The 7,633-nt window shown below is 34.7% G+C and overlaps 1 protein-coding gene across 2 annotated transcripts in view; it reads left to right on the top strand.

The window, feature by feature from the left end:
- The first annotated feature begins 5,989 nt into the window (after window positions 1–5,989).
- Window positions 5,990–7,633, top strand: part of LOC117175909 (cell division cycle protein 20 homolog) — a 135,391-nt gene continuing 133,747 nt past the window's right edge. The window contains exons 1-2 of one of the 2 annotated variants that reach the window (XM_033365748.1): window positions 5,990–6,108; window positions 7,058–7,236. The gene's annotated coding sequence lies outside the window, so the exon portion shown is untranslated. Of the gene's footprint in view, window positions 6,109–6,786; window positions 6,888–7,057; window positions 7,237–7,633 lie in introns of those variants that run through there. The other variant, XM_033365750.1, reaches the window with a different exon arrangement.

The following is a 7,633-nucleotide window of genomic DNA, read 5'->3' as shown; positions in this document are numbered from 1 at the left end:
CTAATCGCTGTAAATAAATGTAGGTAATGTCAATTTAAAGTTTACGCATGTAATATTTTATTTACTTTACTTAATACATATTGATAACCATGGAAACTATGATAAACTTGATGCGAAGATGCACGGACTTGACCGAATGGTCGATCCGAATGCAACTTTAAAGGCGCGAAATATGAAAATACCCCTGTAGAATGGCTTCTTCCCTGCTCTTGTGCAATTCTGGTAGCATCAAGTTCGCCATATATGTAAGCCTCAGCGTGTCCACCCTGTATAAGAGAAAGGATAAAAAAAGCAGGAGCGGTAATGAAACAGATATGGCGAATAGGAAAAAAAAGGTTAAAAAAATTGGAGGAGAATGTGCTTATTTGATACGCTTGTGTAGCCGGTATTAGGATATGGAGCAGAGATATGGGCATCAAAAGAAAGGAATGATATTGAAAGTTTACAAGAAAGGTATATAAGGTAGACACTACGGGCATACTGGAGGACGCCAGGATATATGGTGAGAGAAGAAGCGCAAAGGGGCAAGTTAAGTATTAGACCGGAGGGCGATCGAATTAACGAAATGGGAAGAAGGAAGGAGGGAGTTCTTTAATGATAGAGAAATAGAAAACGGGACTAGAGAAAACTATGAAGAATTGGAAAAAAGAGAGAGGGAAAAACAATTAATAGAAAGATGGGGGATGATTGAGGAATCAAAATACAATAAATAGTATAAGATGATAAAAAAGGAAGGAGTACCAAAGTATTTAGAAAGGGGATGAGAAAAGAGAAGGTGGACCAGAAAAACAAGATTTAGATTGGAAAACGATGTAAGGGAGGGGATATATTAAGAAAAAAAAGAGAATAGAAAGTGTAGAATATGTGAATGGAAGAGGAAACATGGGAGAATGTATGGGAAGGGTGTACAAGTGGAATGGAAGATAAGGGAAGCTGGCAAGAGAATGTGGTTAAGATTCTAGGGGAGCATGGATTACGAGAAGAATGGATAAAGGGGTTGCAGGGTGCTAGAGGAGGGAATAAGAGAGAATGAAAGAATGCACGTAAAAAAGGTAAATGGAGGTATAAAAAAAGAAAAAGGAAACGGAAGTCGCTTAGAGTTTTTTACGAGGGCGTGGTGAAAAATGTTCAAAAGCACACCGTGAAGGGTCCGCTCTTCCCGGTAGTGTGGGAATCTTAGTTGCCGCATCACTACAATGACCTGACATACCATATATAATATTCAATTATACCTTGCGTATAATTATACATTACACAAAGCCAACTCTGTCATTATAATGATGCTACCAAGAACCCACCAAAAAACACCACCCTTTCCCCTTGGCATTATTCCTCCCGGAACCGCTTTCGCATTACTTCAGGGGGTACCGTTTTTTTAGCCGTGCCTCGGCTCGCCTCTTTTGTCACAGCTTGGGCTTCTTCTATATGCCTGGGCTTCTTGTTGGACCCGCGCAGCTCCAATGTTAGTTTCAGCGTCTGGGAGGCTTCTTCAACGAGGTTGCCTCCCTATACGCCAAGTATCTCCGCGTCCCCGGAAGATTATCGGTTCTTTTGCGGCGCAAAGGTAGCACTGCGGCGTAAACTCGCATGTAGCAGCTCTATGGCCCTCCTTGTCGCATCTCTAGCAGGCCCTCGTTCGATCCGGGCCATTGCATTTCACTGTCAGATGGCCTTAGCCGTGACAGCGATAAAACCTTGTGGTCTCAGACTTCTTACGTACCCTGTAGGAGAACCACCCCACCTTCAAATGTCAGGGTCGAATTAGACTTGCGGCTAACTCTTCACTCAACTTCACAAAGGCCTTCAGAGTTCCCCTAAAGGCCTTTTTTGTCATGTTTACTTTGATCTATCCTAGCTGTTTCTCCTTGAAGTATGTCTTCAGGGCATCCCTAATCTCCTTTTCCTCCATTGTTTCACCTAAATCTAAGATTTCGACTTCAGTGCGGGGAACGAGCTCACGCACGTTTCCCGCTACTCCGACTACTTCCATAATGGCTGAGGACATTTTTGACGTACACTCTGCTTCGGTTCGCACCTCAATGAGGACGTTACCGCTCCTTTTTTGCCTTACACCCTTGATTTAGACACGAAGGGTGTCGGGCTGGATCTTGGTTTTCAAGTTGTTGAGAATCTGCGCGTAACTTTATCTCTGTGCCGGTTTCACCAATACCGCTTCCAGTCGAACGCGTCTCGGGGCCTCCTTTTTTCTTATCTGCCTAGGGGAAGTTTCCACCCTGTGCTCTTTTGTCACTTCTGCTGATGTTCCCGCTTCAGCGTTGCGGGTCCTCTGCTTCTTCGCCGATGGTTTTTGGGCTGTTCTCTCTTGGGGACTCAGAGTTGGCTCTCTTACCCTCTTTCCAGAAGCAAGAGCTGCCTCCGTCTGAGTTCCCTTTTCACCTTCTTGGCAAAAAACTCGCCAATCCGGTATTCGAAGCTGTTAAACCAGCCTCCATTTTCTTCAAGATGTTCTCCATCTTGGAGATCAGGCTGACCCCTTTCTCAATGGATATCTTAGCACCCATCTTACAGGTTCTCACCTCACTTCCGAAGCTAATGTTCCACACACTTTTGTTCCTCCAATTCTGCACCGAACACCTCCTCACAGATGCTCTTCTGAAGAATAGAGGAATCCTCCAGATCCTCCATCATACTACCTTCGGCCAACTCCAGCTCATCTTTACTACTACTTCCTAAGTTTGTTTGTGTATTTGACTCCATTTTATTCCCACGAGTATAAAGGGAAGTAACATTCCGCCCCCGCAGAGCCCCGCTTGCGGGGGTAAGGTCTGAATACTCTAGGAGGCGACCTGGTATCCCAGAGACACCGTTTGGAACACCATACCTTGGTCCCATTCAGTCCTCGGCACCATTGTTAACACCTTAATTTGGTTGGTTTTTTCTCGGTGTCTCCTTCGCACAGTGTATTTAGTCCGCGAGGCGTATTTTATTTCCTCCCTACCCTTTTTCTCCAGCGAGCATTCCCCTATCCGCCACCAGGGGACGGGCCAAGTAGGGATATCACATCCTCTCCACCACAGACAACTGTAGTGATATTTGGAAATCTCTTAGTCTAGAAGCGTAAAGATAGCGTAATAAAGAAGTATATAAGCAATTAAATAATTATTCCATTCAAAATTATTCTGTTTCAAAAATTGGATTATAACATCAAAGCCTTTGAAATGAATAAGTTTCAAATGAGAGAAATTTGAAATAAAAACAATTTAAATTACTGAAAAGAATACCTGAAAATAAAATCAAGAATCTAACGACCAAATTTGGACAACCACCACAAAATGTTCCCATTGGAATCTGAAAAAAAAGGAACACTTCTCTCCCCTCCTTCCCCCCTAAAAAAGAAAAAAGAAAAGAAAATTATTCATCTTTACTTTGGACGAAAATAAAAAGGAGGAAAAAAATGAGAAGGCAACCAACCAAATCCCCTTCATGTTCTTTTTTATTTCTTTCGTCCTCCCTATTCCCACCATTATCAAATCCCAATAAAAAACATTTAAAAACTATATATAATAATCACCAACGTTTCGGCACTCATACAGCACCCTTATCAAGGCAAAAAATATATAATATAAAATAAAATAAAAATAAAATAAAAATAAAATGAAATAACAATAAAATCGAAATATAAATAAAATCAAATAAATTTTTTTCAATATAAATTAATGACTTGGAGATAAAATCGTGGCAAGTGTGCTGTTCCTGCTGACAACAAATTTTATTTTGATTTCATTTTATATTTACTTCCATTTTATTTAATTTTATTTTTGTTTAATTTTTATTTTATTTCATTTTTTTATTTTATTTTATATTATATTTTTTTTGCCTTGATAAGGGTGCTGAATGAGGGCCAAAACGTTGGTGATTATTATATATTTTTAAAAAATGTTTTTTATTGGGATTTGATAATGGTGGGAATAGGGAGGAGGAAAGAAATAAAAAAGAGAAGGAAAGGGATTGGTTGGTTGCCTTCTCATTTTTCTTTCCTACCTTTTATTTTCGTCCAAAGTAGAGATGAATAATTTTATTTTATTTTTTATTTTTTAGGGGGAAAAGAGGGGAGAGAAGTGTTCCTTTTTTAGATTCCAATGGGAACATTTTGTGGCGGTTATCCAAATTTGGTCGTTAGATTCTTGATTTTATTTTCAGGAATTCTTTTCATCAATTTGATTATTGGACGTTAAAAAACGAATTTAGATTGGATTGCTTTCCGATTTAAATATCCTAAATTTTAGTTAAAATTACAGTGTAATTATTTTCTTTTAGAAGCGTAAAAATAAAATAATTATTATTAAAAGAAACTACTTTATAAATTTAAAATTAAAAGTCTCAGTATTTGTAAAATTTCGAATATTCTTAGAGTATGACCTGTCAATTCAAATTATTTAACTTTAAACGTTTTAAATGAAATCATTTTATGATTCTGTAATACATTTTTCTACAGCTTTAGGATATAAAATATTTAAAGCTGTAATGGGCAAATTATTCAATTTCAAACCTCGTAAAAAATTGGGATAAATGCAAAGGCTTCGAAATGGAAAACTTTTTATAATGAGAGGAATTTTAAATTGAAAGGTTTTAATATATTTTCAATTTAAAACATTTAAATGAAGTAATTTTATAAACAGAAATTTTATGAATTGTATTATTGGAAATTTTTATTCATAGAGTTGATAAATTAAAAATTCAAGCTTTAATATTTGTTAAATTTTGTATATGCCTCAAGTATAACCTGATAAATTGAAATTATTTAAATTTGAACGTTTTGAATTGAAAATTGAAATAAAGAATTCTAAATATTTGTTTTTGGGGATTATCTGATTTTGGAGGCCATTAATTTAAGCCTGATCAAGTTAATGTTACGATATTGAACCCTTATATTCAAAATTAAATTAAATTTCGATGTTAAACTTTTAAATTGTTTAAGATTTGTTTCCTAAATTTAGAATTTTTTAAATACTTTACATGTTTAATTTTACACTTTTAAACCTTTTTTAAATTTGAATCACCGAGAAAAAATGTTACATTTTAGTAGACAATCCGTCGAGGGGGGAAATAGGTTAAGGCAAATCTGCTGTTTGCGTGAAGAAACTCACTATCTTCGTTTTGACGTAAGGCTTCTTTACGTATACGCTGCAACGCGAAAATGACCCTTACGTGAAACTTTAGAGAGCAACTTTTGTTCTCCAAGACGGCAGAAATAATCGCAGTTTATCACAAAAAAATATGATTTAATAACAAAATTTCGTCACTTATTTATTACATGAAATCATTTGTTCTTGTTCTTGTTCTTGTTTACAAGATTGAAGAAGTAAGAAAAAAATCTTGATTGGAATAAATTGATTTTTAAAGAATAAGAATCTTTAAGAATTATAACGCTAGGCTTAAATAATTTTAAAATATCTTCCTTTTTAATTTGATAAACTCGATATTAAAATGGAAGTTTTAATATTTTCAGAAAGAAATATTTACTTTAACCTAATGTACCTAGATGACAGTTTTGACTTGTCATGTTCAATTGTAAGTTTTACATTATGTCTAATTGTCTACTGTGTTATGAATTGCAGTTAGAAGAAAGTTGTAAAAAGTACAAAAGAGCGGAATCAAACTTCGGTTTTTAATAAAGATCTTTGAAAAGAAGTATAAAATTTTTGAAAAAATAAGTCTAACAAAATGTCAAAAACATCTTTTGTTTCGATCCATAATTTTCTTCTAATTTGAAATTCCTTCGAAATTTCTTTTTAATAATGCAAGAAATAAACATTTTTTATTTCTTTTTCAACACCAGAAAGTTAACTGTTATACTTATTTATTTAATTTAGCACATTTAACACTCAATTAGTTATAAAATTAATTGATTCACAAATAATTGCGACGAAATTATTATTCTAATAATATCTGGTTGAATGCTCTGAAAGCTTTGTTCTGCCATTTTCCAGCGAGCGCGCCTATACTTATAATCTTAAATTCTAATAATGCAGAAAGGGTCCACACCAAAATGTCGTCATTCTTATCCAATAACATTTTTAGTTTCATCTCGATGTCGACACCCCTCACCAATCAGCGCATGGATGATTTCACCCTTGACGTCACAAGGTAGGGCGAAGATCGTTTCAGGCTGATCCTTGGGTTGCATCAAATGATTCAACCCTGCATTCTTATTTATTACTTTTTCGACGCATTAAAGTCGCCACTTAATCTCTAATAGAAATTTTTATTTACTATGACTAATAACTATCATCAATTTATCCATGAGAGAAGGGGGGGGAGGGAGAGAGAGAGAGAGAATGCATTCCCCCTATTGCACCATTATATGAAATCCATTGGAACAAAAATTCCTAATATTTTACCAATTTCATTAATAATTAACTAATTATCCCCTTTTGTTACATTAAATAATTATATCGGTAATCAACGTATAATCAGATCAATTCTATTCGTACTTGATTAATCTTATGTATTTCCTGACTATTTATAATTAGTCAGACATCACTCCTTTAGAAAGAATTCAAATTTGAATTCTCTACCGCCTAAATATGGCACTGCATAATTTCCGGAAAGTCGCACGATGTCACAGCTTCCCCTTTATTTTAAAAAGTTGTTGCCCAAACAACTTTCTACTACTGTATAATTATATTTAATTCAAAATTATCTTTTTGAAAGTTGTAACTTAATTTTAACGAGTAACACGATTTAACCCGGTAAATTTCTGAAACGACAAGGCAATTTGTGAAATTTTCCGTATGACCAATACCGAGAAAATTTTCCCCCATGTTGAAAATTACCCTGTCTATTTATACCAATTTTCCTCTTGTAAAACCCCCTTTTCAATTATTTAACTACCTTCTGTGGTGTGAACTTTCTCCCTTTCCTTAGTGAGTGTGCAGATTTATTAGAGGAGATCTGAATTATTTGTCAAATGTTAACAAAAACCTAACCTCCATCTTTCACTCCAACAAATTAGATAATCATTAACCATTTACAATTATATTGAGTTTTAAATCATAAGGCAATTGCTTTGTGAAAATTAAAATTTCTTTTCCAGAATCAACTACTGAAATCAAGAATCAATTCCAAAAATACCAGAAAGGAAAAAAAGGAAAAAACAAAAAAAGTGAAAGGAAAACTTACTGGTATTCCCAACGAAACTCGCTGAGTCAAGAAGAGCAACATATGCAAGGCAATTCCTTTAAATAATAAGAATTCCTAAAACGAATCTAAAAGGTAAGTAGTTTAATTTATCCCTGAATTAAACCCTTATTACAAATCTCACGTGCCATAATCAATACAAAAATTTATCTCCACTTCAATATGATTTACTTAACCCTTCAATTTTCACTAAAATGTTGAAATAAAGTGCCTTTATTAAAAGGGTTTCACCCCCTTTTTAAAACTCTAAATTCGTTGTAATTCCTTACCAATCAGTATTAATTATTAATAAATGCGCAACCGATATACAGTCGCTAATGAGTTTGATATTTTGACAGCTCAAACCGATCATACCTCCAAATATACATGCTTCTCTCTCACTATTCTAACAGATTCTACATTGTTTAAAATTTATGGTTCAGAAAAATGAATTATACAACTCTATTAATTTATACGAATTTCAACATTATTT

Source organism: Belonocnema kinseyi, chromosome 7, assembly GCF_010883055.1.
Source record: "Belonocnema kinseyi isolate 2016_QV_RU_SX_M_011 chromosome 7, B_treatae_v1, whole genome shotgun sequence".
In the NCBI taxonomy this organism is placed as follows: domain Eukaryota; kingdom Metazoa; phylum Arthropoda; class Insecta; order Hymenoptera; family Cynipidae; genus Belonocnema; species Belonocnema kinseyi.
The sequence above is the reverse complement of the archived record's forward strand: the minus strand, read 5'-3'. Positions and strand labels throughout refer to the sequence as shown.